This window comes from Hyperoodon ampullatus (assembly GCF_949752795.1).
Source record: "Hyperoodon ampullatus genome assembly, chromosome: 1".
Classification (NCBI taxonomy): Eukaryota; Metazoa; Chordata; class Mammalia; order Artiodactyla; family Ziphiidae; genus Hyperoodon; species Hyperoodon ampullatus.
The window spans coordinates 93,697,736-93,715,215 of NC_136914.1; positions in this window are offsets into that span (position 1 = coordinate 93,697,736).

Consider the following 17,480-nt stretch of genomic DNA (forward strand, 5'->3'; position numbering starts at 1 on the left):
TGGGCTATAGACACCCTGAGTCCTTCCCAGGGCTTCTCCAATTTCTGCCTGAAAAGTATAGTTGATAGTTTATTAGAATACATGGCAGTAGTCACCTTCATTCCTCATAATCATCCGTAATGATATGATGATACAGCAAGATTAGAAGCCGAAAGCTCATCCCTTGATGTGGAAAATAGAATGTTATTCAAAGGGCAGAAGCCTATGAGTATCTGGGCTCAAGAAATCTAGTATTTCATGCTGGGAGTGAGACGTAGGCCGTGGAAAAATGCTTTCCAGGCATGAATAAAGACAGCTGGGTGTGAGCCTTTGTGCTCCTGACCTGTTTTCTAAATAGAGTTCACAATTAGGGAGCTGAATTGGAGAGAAGGCCTCCCCAGCCTGCATTTTGTATATACTCATCTGTAAATTGTACAGATTCACATATTTGATGGGGGAAACCCACAAGGTGTGGTTTCTGGATACGATTCTGGCTTGAGTCTGCTGTGTGTCGGAATAGCTGAAGAGCCAGACAAGTTTGAAGGAAACAGTGCTTTTTTTTTTTTCTTTTTTAAAGAAAATACATAATTGCCAAGCACAATCTTAACAGAGGTCTCCTTTGTAGCCGATGAACTTGCTCTAGAGATTGTCCAGAACAAGCTGACCAGCTTCAGAATGGCATTGTGTTCAGTGGATGCGATGCCATTTGAAAAAGTGACCGATTTACTGCATGACTCCGGCAGAAGTGACAAAACAGTACTGTCTCAGTTGGATTCTTCTGTAGCCGGAAATAAACTTTAGATTCAGCATCCATCGCAGACATGTCCTAGACAGTGGGCCAGTATTTATATAAGTGTGTATGTGTGCACACGTGTGTATGCTTGTAGACAGATATTTTGGGAGTAGTCTTGCCTTGAGCCCAAGAGGGTCCTTCAGTACCCAAGAAGTCACTTGACTTTCTTCAGCACAGCTCTTATTTCACTCCACCTAGCTGTGTAGAGAAGCTTACCAAAAGCTTATGTAGAGGCATATAGGAAGTGTTTATTTGCAATCCACCTGCACTTAAGGCACTCTGTTATTTATACTCAACATACTCTGCCTGTTCCTTAGACCTTATTAATGCTACTTTCCCACTGAAACATATTTAAATTTTACACTTTAGGCTGTAGCCTGGGTATTACTGTTAGAGTTTACCTTTTTTTTTCCCTGCCCAACTATAAGAGATCCATGGGTACATGGCAAGGTTTGTGTGTTGTCTCATGAGATTCAGGTATGCTGCCCTCACGGTTTTCTCCTCCTAGGTCCCTTAGCTTTCATTTAGAGAACTGTGGCCATTTATCTGGAAGTAACCATTTGCACTGGAGTTCTATGCTCTCGCACCTTTCCAAAGGTAACATGTTGGGGCGTTTTGTTGTCACGTAAGAAGTTGTCACTGTTTGCCATACTTTGAAAATTTCCTTTGTGTTTCTATTGACTTTGGTTATAGTAAGAAAAATAGTTGTTAATTGTAGATGTCTAGGTACTTCAGGGGCACTTCACTGAGAGTTTTGTCTTGGATATTCTTGAAAGTTTATATTTTTATAATTTTTTTTTTTTTTACATCCCATGTTTCTTTGGCAGTGGCTTAATGTTTGAAATTATTTTGTGGCTTTTTTTGGTAAATATTGAAATGTAGCAATAATGTCTTTTTTGAATATTCCCAAGCCCATGAGTCCTTGAAAATATTTTTTATATATACAGTAAGTAACTTTATGTGTAAATATGTAAGCGGTGCAAGTTTAAAGGATGTTGATGTTCTATATGTTTTTTCTCTGATATGTTGTCCAATTGTTCGCAGTTCTGAAGAATTCTAATAAAAGTGTAAATATATAAATCAAGTGGAATTTTTAATTATTTCAGACTCAGGGAAATTAAACTTGAAAGTGTTAAAGTGCATTCACCCTGACATTAGAATGGTTTGTACCTAGTATGCATAAGATACATGCGAGGCTACCAGATTGCTAGGATTTATATACTTAAAGATTCAACAGACATCTGTTAAGAATTTGTATGTGCTGTATTTTCTCATTTTATCTCTACAACCCAAGGTCTCCATTTAAATTGAGAAATAAATATAGAACACATTGAGATTACTGCACATTGCTATGATGATTATTAGGTTGATTCATGTGAAATGACCATCCTGGTTAGCAGCAATTTTATGTGGTTCAATCTAATATAACTGGCATGTTTCTTCCTAAAAGAGGTTGTCTAAAAATTAATATGAACAGTAAAGTAATTCACAAGGTTGACCTGAGGAATCCCAAGAACGTGGTTTGTATTCTTGTTGGCTTGGATTTTTAATATCCCTTCTGAGATGTTCATGCTCCACCCTTTAATCTTTATTCTCACTTGCTTCTGGAACAAAGTGAAGTTCTGTCACTTGCTTGGAGGGAGGTGATTTGTGCCTTTTAATTCGGTAATGTCCTGTGGCTGGAGCAACCTTTGTGATCAGCAGGGACTGTCCAGACCATTGGAACCTGCATAGAGCCTGAGTGTTATTCCAGCTTAAAACAAAGAATCACCCCAAACCACAAAATCCTATTAAAAATGAGTTAAGCACACAAAACACCATCAGTTTTATTTTCTTTTTTGACATGGCATCTACACCTGCAGAAGTAACTCCTGGAAGGAGAGGGAAAAGGGGTGAAAGGTGAACTGTAATGAAGAGGAAGCCTTTTAAAATCAGGAGGGAATGGTGTGGCCAGAAACATCAATAACCAATGAAAAACACCCACATTTCAGTCAAGCATTTTCCATTATATTATTACAGACAGGAATGAATGCTAACTGACCACAAAACAAAGAAATCCTTTATGAATGGTTTCACTGTCATTTAGACTTTTTCATGTGTGTGCAATCAAGAGTTAGAAGCAGTCCCTGGCCCTTATATTATTAGTGTAGCTGTTACCTTCAATGGCCCAGCTTTTAATCACAAAGTAGATGCTTGGTCTCCAGTCTGTCACTGGGTTCAAAGGTGCCAGCCTTGTCTCGACCCCTTACCTGCTCTGTGACATTGGGCAGATGAACTCCTGAAATCTCATTTTCCAAAACCGTGGTAACTGCCTCAATGTACTAAAATGAAGCTGTCAGACCACCTTGTTCATATGCCTATTACATAAATAGCATTAAAAAATGGTGACCTTTGTCATAGCTGATTAGGCCGTTAGGAAGGAAGAAGATGCTCCTGTACCAACGTAACCCAGTGGTTACCCCGCATAGAACTCTACGGTCAAAAATGTGCTTCTAGGGCTTCCCTGGTGGCTCAGTGGTTGAGAGTCCACTGCCAATGCAGGGGACACGGGTTCATGCCCCGGTCCGGGAAGATCCCACATGCCGCGGAGCGGCTGGGCCCGTGAGCCATGGCCGCTGAGCCTGTGCATCCGGAGCCTGTGCTCCGCAACGGGAGAGGCCACAACAGTGAGAGGCCCGTGTACCGCAAAAAAAAAAAAAGAAAGAAAAAAAGCGCTTCTAGCTGTTGTCTTTCTCTAAAATGCAAACAGTACCATACTAGTTGGCTGGTGAAAATTGACTTTGCTATGGAGATTTCTGTGTTTTATTAAAATCCCAACTTTTTAGCCAGGAATTCAAGGCTCTCTATTCTTGCTCCAGCCTTCTCTCCACGCTTCTCTCATGTTACCCTCGACTCATAAATAGGCCCCACTCTTCTGCTTCCATCCATTCTGACTTTATGTTGTCTCTTCTCTCCCAACAAGCCCCCCACCCTTCAAGACCAGGGAAATAAACTCAATTGGAAGTTGCCTTTGAATCCCCATGACATTTGGTACCCATCACTTTTATTGCTCTTAACAATCTATTCTGCCTGGTACTGTAATTATTTTGGTGTTTGTGTTATCTCCTCCCTGCCGGTACTATAGTCAGTGTTAAAATTAATTAACATAAAATACCTATATGTGGTGGGTCACTAGTTTCTCTGGTTATCATTCACTTGTTAAAATTAGACACTCCAGAGGTTAAATTGCTCAAGAGTTTGCAGGAGGTAAAGACTTGCCCAAGTTCGCTTAGTGGTATGTGAAGTCTGCACCTCCGTGGTGGCAAGTACCTGGTCTTCCCAGGCTGGCATCTCCCTATCCATGTCCGTGCAGACATCACTCATGTAACACAGCAGTCTTTCCCATGGAGATGCCTTAGAAGTCTCACCTTTCTCCAGGAAGCCTGTACTTGTCAATTGGAGTTAGCCTAAGGAGAGACTTACCCGTCACCCTTAAATGATCACTACGTTTTGGATTTCTTGAGGCACAGGTGTTATCTCTCAGATGCTGCTGAGGCTTCTAGCACAGTGGTTCATGAGTGATTAATTAATACTTATTGAATGAATAATTAAACATTCCATCAGCATGGAGTAAGGGAGAGCCATCTGGGAGGAAATGGGTTCAGAAAAGACAGGAAACATACAACATTTACCCAGAGTGGGTGGGACCTTGGAATGCAGTTTCATTGCACACTAGGGGTGAGGCTTTGGGGAGGAGAGAGAAGGGAACTAGGAAAGTTCTTTTGGGCAGCCTCACTGAGGCATGCAGAGCTGCTTTGTGGGAACAAGAAGAGGAGTAGAGAAAAGGAGGGTTTGGGTGGCTGGGGAAGGCTAGAGAAGGGAAAGTGGCAGAAGTTCTGTTCTCTTCTTCATGCAGCGTGGAGAGAGGTGTGGGGGCTGCCAGGAGGCCCCTGGGGGCAGAGAGAACCAGCCAGTGGAGCACAGAGGGCAGACGTAGAGGAAACATTCCAGGTGTTTGGAGACAGCTGGAAGCTGTCCATGCTGATTTTCGTGGTTTTGAAGTCTAACCAAATGGTTAAAATGGCCTTTTCTTTGTTCTGTGTAACGTCTGCCACACTGTGGTTCATCCGGTGAGGTGTGAGGACTTAAGTTCGAAGCACCTGAGGAGCCGTGGCAAGCAAGCCACAGTAAAGACGTGATTTAGGGAAACTTAACAAACTAGAGATTTCTCATGATGCCACTCATTTCTGTAGCAGAACCATTTTTTTTTCTATGTGTGGTATTAACATGTATGTGCTTCAGTGGTAGGAAAACTTGAAAATTCCAAAATCCTTATTAGTTCCCTATTTGAGAGGCTGGTGAAGTAGGATGTGTGTACGTGTGATGTATTTATTACATTATTTTGAGAGAGTAACCGTCTGTTATGTGGATGTACATTAGGTACAGCCAAATTGAATATTTCCATTTGGCGAGGAAGGTAGGATTCATGAAACTCAGGCCTTAACCAGTAGGTTGGATGACAAGACCAACGGAAGCCTTATGAAATGTCTTTTTCTTGCTCCTGTTATTTTTGTCTTGGGTTCATTGTCTCATTCTTTATGATTATTCAAATCTTGTGCCTGAAAGTTTATTTTGCTTAATTATGAAGTAGACATGCATGTTTATATTTATGTAAAGTATTTGCTGTAAAGTTTTTTTTTGATTTATTCTCTTAAAAGATCACTATAGGTAAAAAATGAAGGTCAGCAATACAAAAAAAAAAAAAAAGAAAAAGACAGGAGACCTCCACTGCAGGTTTGACCTTGGGAGTGATCAGCCGGGCCAAACTCTCCATGAGGAAACCCCTCCCTGCTCCCAGGAGGGGGTCTTGGGACCAGCCTGGCTAGTACCAGCTGGGCAGCCTTCAAGTGAACATTTGTAAAGGGAAGTGCATTAGTCTGCTAGAGCTGCCGTAATGAGGTACCACAAACTGGGAGGCTGAAACAACAGACCTTTGTTGTCTCACGGTTCTGGAGGCTAGAAGTCCAAGGTCAGGGTGTTGGCAGGTTTGGTTCCCTCTGAGGGTTGTGAGAGAATCTGTTCCTTGCCTCTCTCCTAGCTTCTAGTGGTTTGCTGGCAATCTTTGGTGTTCCTTGGCTTGTAGATTTCTGCCTTCTTTACGTGGTGTTCTCCCTCTGTGTGTGTGTCTGTGTCCAAATTCCCTCTTTTTATGAGGACAGTGGTCATGTTGGATTAAGGGCCCACCCTACTCTAGTATGACCTCATCTTAACTAATTATGTCTGCAAAGGTCTTACTTCCAATAAGGTCAGTTCTGAGGTACTGGAGGTTACCATTATGACTTCAGTATGAATTGGTGGGACACTATTCAATCCATAAAAGAAGTGTCTCAAAAATTCTCTGTACTGTGGCAGGTGACCTGATCCTCACTAGAGCACTGAAACTGGTTCTCTGAAAACTAAGAAAATGAGTTTTCTCCAGGAAGCCTGTACTTGTCAATTGGAGTTAGCCTAAGGAGAGACTTACCCGTAACCCTTAAATGATCACACTACGTTTCATTGTGCCGATTTCAGAGCACTCTTTTCAATTATTTGATTATTTAGAACAGTGCCTAGAACAGTACCTGGTCTGTAGCAGACACTCAATACTTGTTGAATGAATGAAGTTTTATGCTTCTCCTTGGAACTTGCCCCCTGGCCTGCCCTCACTGGTTCTCCTCCTCTCTGTTTTCCTCCATCACCCCTTCAAAGGTCAGAGTTGCACAGAGTCTGGCCCTTCATGTCTTTTCATCTGACATCTCCCATCAAGCCCTAGTCTGTTTCATCTCATCCCTGGGATGTGGCCATCACCTACAAACAGACGATTCCAATTCTGTCTCTAACATTTCTCCCCTTGAATAGACTAGGGTTGCCAGATAAAACAGAGGACACCCAGTTAAATGTCCCATACAATATTGGCGACACATAGATGCTAAAGATGTATTTGTTGTTTATCTGAAATTTAAATTTAAACTGGGTGTCCTCTATTTTGTTTGCTAAATCTAATAACCCTTGTCTAGATTTTGGGAATATTCAAGGTCCAGCATGTGGAAGAAATGAAGAGTTTCAGTGATTGTAAAAAACAGAGGAGGAACTTTATTTTAGTGAAGGTCTGTAGGTGGGAAATCTTGTTTTTGCTGTCTAAATTACTTCACCGTCATTCTTGAAAGATATATTCACTGGTATAAAACTCAAGATTGGCAACTTTTCAGCATGCTTATTTCCATGCTTTCTTCTGGTTTCCATTGTTGTTGTTGAGAAGCCAGAGATCAGTCTATTGTTCTTTTGAAAATAGTTATCTTTTTTTCTTTATTGCTTCTAACATTCTGTCTTTGGTTTCACTATTATATGTCTAAGCTCGAATTTCTTTCTATTTATCTTATTCAAGATTCTTTGGACTCTGAATCTATGGATTGGTGTTTTTCACTGATGCTGGGAAATCCTTAGCCCTTTTAAAATTGCCTCTGCCCATCCTGTTTCAGTTCTCCGTCTAGGATTCCAATTCATTGCATCTTAGAGCCCCTCACTCTGTCCTCCATGTCTCTTAATCTTTCATATTTTCCTCCTTTTTGTCTTTCTATGCTGCATGCAAGGTAATTTCTGTTCCTCCTGTTATCTGAATCCCCCTTCAGCGCCTGCCTAGGGAGACAATTTTTTAGCACCTTTATTGAGGTATAATTAACATACCATGAAATCCACTCATTGTAAGTGTATAATTCAGTGATTTTATTAAATTTATAGAGCTGTGCAACCATCCCCATGATACAGTTTTAGAACATTATCCCAAAAATTTACCTCATGCTTGTTTGCAGTTAATGAGTATTCAAATAATTTAAATGAATGAATTTTCAATAACTCTTGCCTTGTAAGATGACAGCACATTTTTGGCACAGCACATGCACGCAGTCATTTATGTCTCTGGGATCTTTCTAGATTAGATGTTTTGGTCATATAAATAACAGTGACAGTTGATAGGTTGCCTTGTTTGGATATTATCAGTGATGATGATGACAATGGTGATGAAGATAATGATGATGGCTACCAATTGTTGAACGCCTACTCTTTACCTGGACCTACATGGGATGTTGTATGACTGTTAGCATTACTGATGCCATCTTGGGCCTACACAGTTCCTCCTGTTCTTCCACTGTCGCTACCCAGGACTATGCAGTGCGGTAAATCACTTCTTCATTGTTAAGGGCTTTGTAGTTAATAGATATCGTTTAATAATCATTACAACCAGGTGGCCTCTATGCTCTGGTAGTCTCTAAACCATGATGAAATCCTTTGTTGATGTATTCCGGCGCCCATGAGACTAGTTACCCACTCATAAATCTCGACTTAGGAATGCACTCTCTGTTTCCAAGCACGTACCCCCATACCCTAGGTTATCTATAAAAGTATCCCAGTGGCCCCTCGGCAGTGTGGAGTGCAGCTGTACATACTTCTAGATCATTGTCCGCCCAATCCACCCCGTAAGTTACCCTATGATAAACTGATCTGTTGATTAAATGGAGCTGCCTGCCTCACTTTTTGATCTCAAGATAATTTCTCAGTTCGATGGGCATTTTTTGTTCTCCCTGTCCTCCAACAGATGTTTTACATATTTTACCTTATTTAAACTTCAGAATAACACTAGGAGGTAGGTATGATTTATCTCTGTCTCAAGGTGAGAAAACTGCCTCTGAGAGGCTCACTGTCTCGCCCTAAACCTCACAGCCATGAGCAGTGGAGTTGAGAGGCAAGCTCTAGTTTGTTTGATCTCTGAATTCTAATCACTATAAACTAGTTGGTATATAGGCAAGCTCCTTATTATCCTTCTCTGGGCTTTGGATGATGTTTTAGCCATTTCAGTTCACCTTCGAAAATACAAGAAAATGTAGAGAAAACAAATCAACAATTTTGCTTCCTATTACCAACTCCTCTAAATGTTGGTGAGAATGGTGGTTGAAGTCGAAGTTAATGTGAGGCTCCAGAATCATCTGTTGATTTCCCAGGTTCATGATCTGCCCCCTCCCTTTTGTACCATGGGACCTTCCTCATATCCTTCAAGAACATTTTTGCCTTTATATTTCAAAGAACAGTCTTGTTCATACGAGCCTTGTGAGAAAAACAAAATGTTGTGTTTGCAGAAGGGGCTGGGGTCTGAAGTGCAGAGAGAGGCATTAGAGAAAGAGGGCAAGTCAAGAATTGCAGATCAGTGAGAGTGTAGGTGAAAATACCACCTTGCCTTTGCTTCAACAGTTGTTATTGTTGCTTATAAATTAACAAGCTGTCGCCCATATGTCTCCTTCACTGTTGATTCCACTTTTGTTGGTTAAATGCAGCTTTTATGATGTGGGTTCAAGGAGGGGTTTAACCTCACAAAGGCTGGGTCCTCAAGGTAAAGGCTCCTAATTGGAATAAATGTTCTCAAGTGGCTCGCCTAGATGTCTCCGTCCATCCGTGGTTGGCTTTGAAGTGTGCACGCTTTTTCAGGCACATCAGCAAGACCCTGGTGTATTTTATGAGACTGACCTTTTTCTTTGTGGTCTGTGGCTTAGCAGCTGCTCTTGTTCTATAGGTAATGAAGACAGGCAAGCACTCTTGTCGTGGTTGCTTGTCTCAGAATGTATTCTAGGGCAGCTGAAAACACTTGTGTTGACACAACAGGCTCCTGGGCCTAAGAGCCAAACAGCCCTTAAACGGCATCATTTACCACTAATCAGGGTATGCTTTATCCTTGGGGAGTGTGTGGTCTAGAAAACTGGTATGGGTAAACTGACTTTCTCCACTGCTTACATCCAAATATTCCAGTTGACTAGGATGTGAAAACAGTTTTCATTTGGTGAGCTTATCAATCAACAACTACTTGGAGCAACTGTTGAGAAGGATACAGGGACCTCAAACAGGTTGAGTGAAAAAGAATGCTGCTGTTGATTAGTTATGTCTGCCTAGACGTTGGTATGGGGAATGCAGTATATGTGCTAACCCATACAGCACCCTTATATAGCTCTAGTTATGCTCTAAGTGCTTTACGTACATTAACTAATCTGATCCTCTCAACGACCATGTGTAATATTTTATAGATGGGGAAACGAAACGAAGGCATAGAGAGATCAAGTAGCTTGACCAAGGTCATTAGCTAGTAAATTGCCAAAGCAGGATTTGAATCCAGGGAGTCTAGCTTCAGAGTTTAGGTTCTGAAACACTGTGTCACACTGCATCTATTGTCCTATTATAATCAAGTCAGACTACCTGGGTTAGCCTCATTCAGTAAAAGCTTCACATTTTTTCCTGGCATCACATACAAGAAGGGGTCTTCTCCACCATGATACTTACTTACTGGACTTTGTAGGTCTCTATTGCCCTTCCCTCCTCCCAGGATGACCAGGACTTAGATATCTGACCTTGCAAAACGAGATGGCTTTTTTAAACAGACAGTGAAGGCGGAAGTCCCCAGGTGCACACAGCACGTGTGGGTGACAACCACAGGTCCAGGATAACCCAGGTCTCTGAAATGAATAGTGTCTAAAGGTGACAGGAAAAGTTGAAGATAATCATACCATGGAAGGTATTCCAAGCCTGTCACTTGCCCTGCTCATGCCTCTATTTACCACTCAGGTGAGCCTTTTTCCTTTCACATAACCATTTATGAAGCACTAAGCACTTCACTTGCATTATTTCATCCTCACAACAGCCCTAGGAGGTAGGACTTCATCTGCATTACACAAGTGAGGAAACTAAGACTCAGGGAGTGTAAGCAAATTTTGTTTGACTCCAAAGTCCTTCTCAATGGAATCAGAAATTTACAATTTCTTTCGCTGGGGTCGCTGCTGAATCACCAGTTAAATGGAAATCCCAGTAAGAAAAACGTTCAGTGGCAATGGGGTCCCAGGGGCCTGCCTGGCAGGCTCTTACCCTCCCTTTCCCACAGCAACCCCCCAGACTCTCTAGTCCATCACAGACCACATTTGGGAATCCCCTGAAAGTTTCCTGCAGTTTAGCAGCTTAAAAATCCCTTCCAAACTCTGTGTGGTTGACTGGTCGATGATGTCTTCTCTTGCTGGAAGATTTCCTGTCCAAGGGCACTTGGGGAGCATTTCCCAGCCATTAAACAGAGACTCCTCTTTTGACTCAACAGAAAGATACTGGAGGAAGTACACCTTCCTTGTCTGCAAGTTTTCCAGTCTTCTGTAGTACAAAGGCTGTTGTTTTCAAATTAACTGTTACTCTCTCTTAGGTAATCAATGTAAACTTTGATATGGTTCCTTCATAACTTTCTATTTCATACAAATATATCTCTACCTCTATCATCTATCTGTCTATCATCTCTCTCTCTGTATATATATATCTCTTGTTCTTCAAAGTAATGGGATTTTTATATATTCTGCAACTTACATTTTTAATTTCCACTGTACCGTGATTATCACTCCAGATCACTACACGTAAATGAAACTTATAATTTCGCATTGCATGGACATACCAAAAGCCTGGCATTTTCAGGTAAGAAACATCACACTAGCTACTGGAAGTTTAAGACCTTATATTTGGGGCCCACTTCTAACAAATGTAGAGGTTGGAATGCATTTGTTTGTTTGGGTTAAAAGCAGAGTCAGGGGGAAGTATGTGATAATAGATTTTAGTCCGTTTATTAGATAAAGATGATCCACATGTGAAAGCCTAGAGCAGTGCCAGGTAAGGCGCATGTGCTCATTAAAGGTTAATTAAATCTGAAAGTATAATATCCTTTAGTAAGTAAAAAAGGCTAAGAAAGTAGAAGGTATATTAGTGTGCCTGGATTGATTTTTATTCAGTGAATTTTAAAAGGAAGATTATTAGCTTTTCTCAGATGTCTAAAGGAAATTGGAAGAGGAGTTATTTTCCAATTACACATATGCATCTACAGTTCATTTGCCTATGATTAAAATAAAGCCAGACCACACCAGGGTTACATTAGATATTCACTGCTCAGACAACAATGGGCTATCACTTTCTCTTTGAACTGTTCTCCAATGATTGCAAGTCCTCTACCCCTAAGAATGTCAATCCTTACCCGTTTGGGCCGATTAGTAAAGCTTTAGCCCGCTCTTAACCGACGATGCAAACAACTGCATGCCAGGTACTTTCAGGCCGTATAACCTCCAACTCCCTGCCATTCTGAATCCATCAAAATCCTAGTTGATGGAAACAATGCTTATGCACAATTGTCTAAAGAATAATCAGTTCATCTCTCCTCCCCTATGAAATGCAAGTTCTATCCATGAACATAAGAATGTTATGTGCATGGACGAGACTATATTGTACCATTGCTGAATTATACTTTGGGATATTCCATCAGCTTCCACCTTAGATTAAGGAAATTGTAAAAAGAACATTATTGTGATTAATATTTGGTGTTTGGAGTTGAGAAGACCTGAATGTTAATCCCAGCTCTGCCATTTATTAGCTTTAAGACTTCAGGTGAGTCATGTAATTTCTCTGAGCCTCGGTTGTCTCATTTATTAAATAGAAATAGGAACAGCTCCTAGCTCACTGGCTGTTTGTAGAATTAAATGAGATAATCCAGGTTAAGTGTCGGCAGGACAGTACTCAATTCATGGTCTTCCTGGAGCAGCCTTGGCTGAGGGTCTAGACACCTGGAGGGCCTGGCTTTCCATTTCCTCCACCCTGTGGGTCTCAGACAGTCTCCCCACATACGTCCCCAGCCTCCCTGGCAGGTCCCCGCTTGCCTCCCCACCTTTTCAGGGAAAACCTAGCATAATGCCTTCTATGAACCTAGGCTTTAAAAAATGAAGGCTCCAAAATGGAGGGGATGTTTTCTTCCAGCAGCTTCTGCCTGTCACACAAACTAACCTTCTAACGAATTATACTGCCACATCTGAAAAAGAGTTTTTTTGACCTGTCAAGTGTTTTGCAAGTGCACAGAATATAACTCAGGGCTTCACTATTTGTCTAACCCGTCTGTCGGCTGGTCCCAACAAGCAGCAGCACATCAGCTGTGGGCTTCAGAGCATGCCCTGCCAACAACATGCTTGATAGTACACGGCACCATCCCCATCATTGTTTTTAGTGGACTTGTATTGATTACAAAAGAAGCAGGACATAATGGAGGAAACTTCTTCAGATCTGTCGAATCCCAAACCCACCAAAGGTTGCTCGGCGCCCAGGTGCCTTCTGCTGGGTCGTTTAAACTCTGGGTGGGGGGGCGGCGGGGGTGTTTGGACTCACCATCTTTGAAATGAGATGGTCACAATGTATCAGCGATTTCCAAAATACTCAGTAAACAGGAGGATGGGAGTGGGTGGGACTTTGAGTTCCCACCCTTGGTTTAACCAGAACTACCTGACGTTTATCTGGTCTGTATATCTGGTTAGAAGAAAGATGTCTGCTACCCAAAGCAAGAAAAAGGTTGTAAAAACCACTGGCTTGGTTGATCTCTGGGGTCTGTGATTCTGTGAATGCAGCAGAATCTGCTAAGAACGGGCCATGACTTTTCTCTTGTGCGTTGTCCCACCCAGACCCTCTCTTAGATGTGAGCAAATAACAGGTGCAGCCCCAGCCATGGCTTCAGAACCCAGACACACAATGTCAGGACTGAACCCTCTGGGATGTGCACGGCTTCCTGGGAAACATAAGTTTTGGCAAAGTGCCTCCTAGCCTGGCTTTGGCAATCCGATCACTCTCCCTTGCTTGCCTCACCCTCATCCCCAGTCTTGCCTTGGGCTGCGCAGGTTTGAAGTAGATGAATCCGGACTCAGACAGGCAACTGTCCACTTTCTCTCTTGGCTGCCTTAGCTGCTGCTTTGGCGTTTCCCTACTAGCCAAGTGAAGCCTGCCATTCTAGAACCGAGTCACTAGCTTCAAAGTCACAGCAGGTGATATTAATTAATCAATCATGGAATCCCAATTATCCAACAAACATTTTCTGAGGACCTCCCCCGTAGGAGGCTCAGGACTGGGTGCCAGGCATACAGAGATAAACAAAGCATGGATGGTGCCTTCAAGAAACGTCTGGGCTCCTGGAGGAGATGGATCACACGTGTACAACCCATTACCAGGGGATCAGGGTACACACAGTGCCTTGGGAGCACAGAGAAGGGCTCAGTTAGCTTTGCCTGGGGAATTGGAAGGGGAATTATGGTGCGTGAAATATAGTAGCTCCTCAGTAAATATGTACTGAATGAGGGGGTGTTTGAGAAGGTGGATTTGCTTAGAATTGAATCCCAGCTCCTTCAGTTCATCAGACATGAGACTTTTGGCAAGTTACATAACCCCCCTGTGTCTCAGTTTTCTCATCTGAAAAAAAAATGGGGCTAATAGTACTGACTTCACCTCACAGAGTTGCTATGAGGATTAAATGTCAACACGAGGTCCTCAAATCAATGTTTGGCATGCAGTCAGTGGGTCAGTGCCAATGACCGTGGGTATTGAACAGGAGTTGGTAGATTAGAGAAAGGAGGGGAAGATGGGATCCAGATTAAAAACACAGGAGTTCCTTTCAGTAACTCCCAGAGGGAACTTGCTCTTAGCAGCATTCAAAAACAAACAAACATGGGCTTCCCTGGTGGCGCAGTGGTTGAGAGTCCACCTGCTGATGCAGGGGACGTGGGTTCGTGCCCCGGTCCGGGAAGATCCCACATGCCACGGAGCGGCTGGGTCCATGAGCCATGGCTGCTGAGCCTGCACGCCTGGAGCCTGTGCTCCGCAACGGGAGAGGCCACAGCAATGAGAGGCCCGCATACCGCAAACAAAACAAAACAAAACAAAAAACCACAAAAATACCTGGCCCAGGATCCACAGTTCCCTGAATTTGCCTTCCCTTCCCCAGCCCTCCCTTTCGTTTTCTTTCCTCCTTCACCTCCCTTCCTTCTCTTTTTCCCTTGCTCCATCCTCTTTTCTTTCCCTCTGTCTTATTTTTCTCTCTGCTGCCTCCTCTCCTTCCCTTCAACTCCTTCAGCCCTCTGATATCTGCTCTTTTCATCCTCCCTTTCTCCCCACCACCCCTCTCCCTGTATCCCTGGTCTTCCTGCCCCTACCCATCCCAGCCCAGCTGGCCCTATAAACATTCTCCAAAGCATGGAAAACCAGACCCTCCTCTGCTCTTCGTCCATCCCTCTTCCTCTAGCAAGCGGCATCAACATAGAATGAAGAGAGACCAGAGCAAAGAAATAAATCTTTTTTATTATTGTTATTGTTGCTTCTCAGGGAAAAGTACCCCTGGGTGCCCTTTCTTGCCAACACAGCCAGGGCTCTCTTGATGACATTTGTAGCTTGGGGTGATCACAGCTTTTGGCCTGCTAACGTTTTACTGTCAAACACTCTAGCAGTTTTCAGGGTTTAAATGGCAGCAATCGACATGGACAGAACCACCCCTGCTGACACCCTGAGGGGGACAAAGCCTGGCTCCACAGAAAGACAAAATTCACGAGTTTACTGCACTCAGAAATTAATGCTCAAGCATGAAGAGTGACCCCTTCCCTCCGAGAAGTCTGGCCTGGGCATCTCCCTTGAGGGGCCCCCCTTTTCTCTATTCTGCAAATGATTTCTGCACGTTGATCATGAGCCAAACACCATTCCAGGCTCTAAGGAGGCAGCACTGACAGGACAGAAGGGAGGGGGGGTCCCTGCTCTGCTGGGATAAATTCGAATGGGTGAGGCAGACATGAACAAGTAAAAGCAGGACTAATAAACTTGTAGGTCGTGACAAGTGCAATATAGAAAATAAAATAGAGTAATTAGTAAACGCATCTTGGTGGGGAAGTGTTCGCTTTAAATCGTACAATCAGGAAAGTTCTCCCTGAAAGGGATCCATTGAGCTGAATCTTTAATAACACGAAGGAGCCTCCATGTACACCCAGGGAAAGGCGAGCACCAAAGACTCAAGGTGGGAAGAGTTTGGAGAAAAAGACCCAGAGGGATGGCGTGTAGGGACCTAATGGAGAGGTGATATGTGATGAAACTGCATAAGCAGGAAACGACTGGGTTTTATCAGACACATTTACAAGTCCCTTTGTAAGTAACAGTAAGTAACAGAGACGGATTGGACGATTTTATCAGAAAAGGAATTTATGGAAAGGAACTTAGGTAGCCCACAGGATTGCCAAGGACATGTGTGGAAAAGTGACAAGAGCAAGGGACAGCAGCTGGACACTGACATTGCTAGTGCTTGTGCTACCATCCCTTTCACTGGACACTTCCACTGGACAGCAGCCAATGCCACTTTGGCTGCCTTCCAGAGAGAGTCCCTGCAGTCACCGAAGCTTGATTCAAATGGTGGGTATGTGGGTATGTTAGGGTTCTCCAGAGAAACAGAACCAATAGGATGTTAGGATGTCTATCTATTCTATTCTATTCTAGAATTGAGTCACATGATTATGGAGGCTGAGAAGTGCCAAGATCTACACTTGGCTGGCTGGAGAACCAAGAGGGCCTGTGGCATAAGTTTCGGTCCAAGTCTGAAGGCAGGAAAAGACTAGTCTTCTCCAAGACATTGTCCCAGAGCACGGCATGGAAGAGATGCCTATCATCATGCAAATGACAATATAAAGTAGACATTACAGGTATGATTATATTACACATATGATTCAGGAGAGTAGGAAAGGTTGGAGATAGCAATTGACAGGATGGACTTGGAAGCCAGACAGCTTTGCCTGGACTTTTGTTTCTTCTAATTACTAGTTGTATGATCCTGAGCAACTTGCATAAGATGTTTGAGCTCCAGTGTCCTCAATTATAAAGCAGGGTTGTATTCGTTTCCTAGGGCTGCATTAGCAAAGTACCACCAAACGGGTGGCTTAAAATAACAGAAATTATTCTCTCACAGTTCTAGAGGTTTGAAGGTAAAAATTAAGGTGTAGGCAAGGCCAGGCTCCCTCTGAAGGCCTCAAAGAAGAATTCTCCCTTGCCTCTTCCTAGTTTCTAGTGGTTGCCAGCAAGCCTTGGCATTCTTTGGCCTGCAGCTGCGTCACTCTGATCTCTGCCTCTGACATCAAATGGCATTCTCTTCTCCCCTTTCTGTATGTCTCTGTGTCTCTGTGTTCAATCTCCCCCTCCTTTCTCCTATAAAAACACCAGTCACACAGACCTACTAGAGAATGGGCTTGAGGATATGGAGAGGGGGAAGGGTAAGCTAGGACAAAGTGAGAGAGTGACCTGGACATATATACGCTACCAAACGTAAAATAGATAGCTAGTGGGAAGCAGCCGCATAGCACAGGGAGATCAGCTCGGTGCTTTGTGACCACCTAGAGGTGTGGGATAGGGAGAGTGGGAGGGAGGGAGATGCAAGAGGGAAGAGATATGGGAACATATGTATATGTATAACTGATTCACTTTGTTATAAAGCAGAAACGAACACACCATTGTAAAGCAATTATACTCCAATAAAGATGTTTAGTAAAAAATAATAATAATAAAATATAAAAAATAATAAATAAATAAATAAATAAATAAATAAATAAATAAATAAATTGAACTACCATATAACCCAGCAATTCCACTCCTGGGTATAGATCCAGGAAAAAAAAAAAAAAAAAAAACACCAGTCACTGGGTTGAGGCCACCCTAATCCAGTATGACTTTACCTTAGCTTGATTATGTCTGCAAAGATCCTATTTTCCAAATAAAATCACATTCACAGTTCAGGGGTTAGTAATTCAACATATCTTTTGGTGGGAACACAATTTATCTCACAACACGGGATACTGTTTTA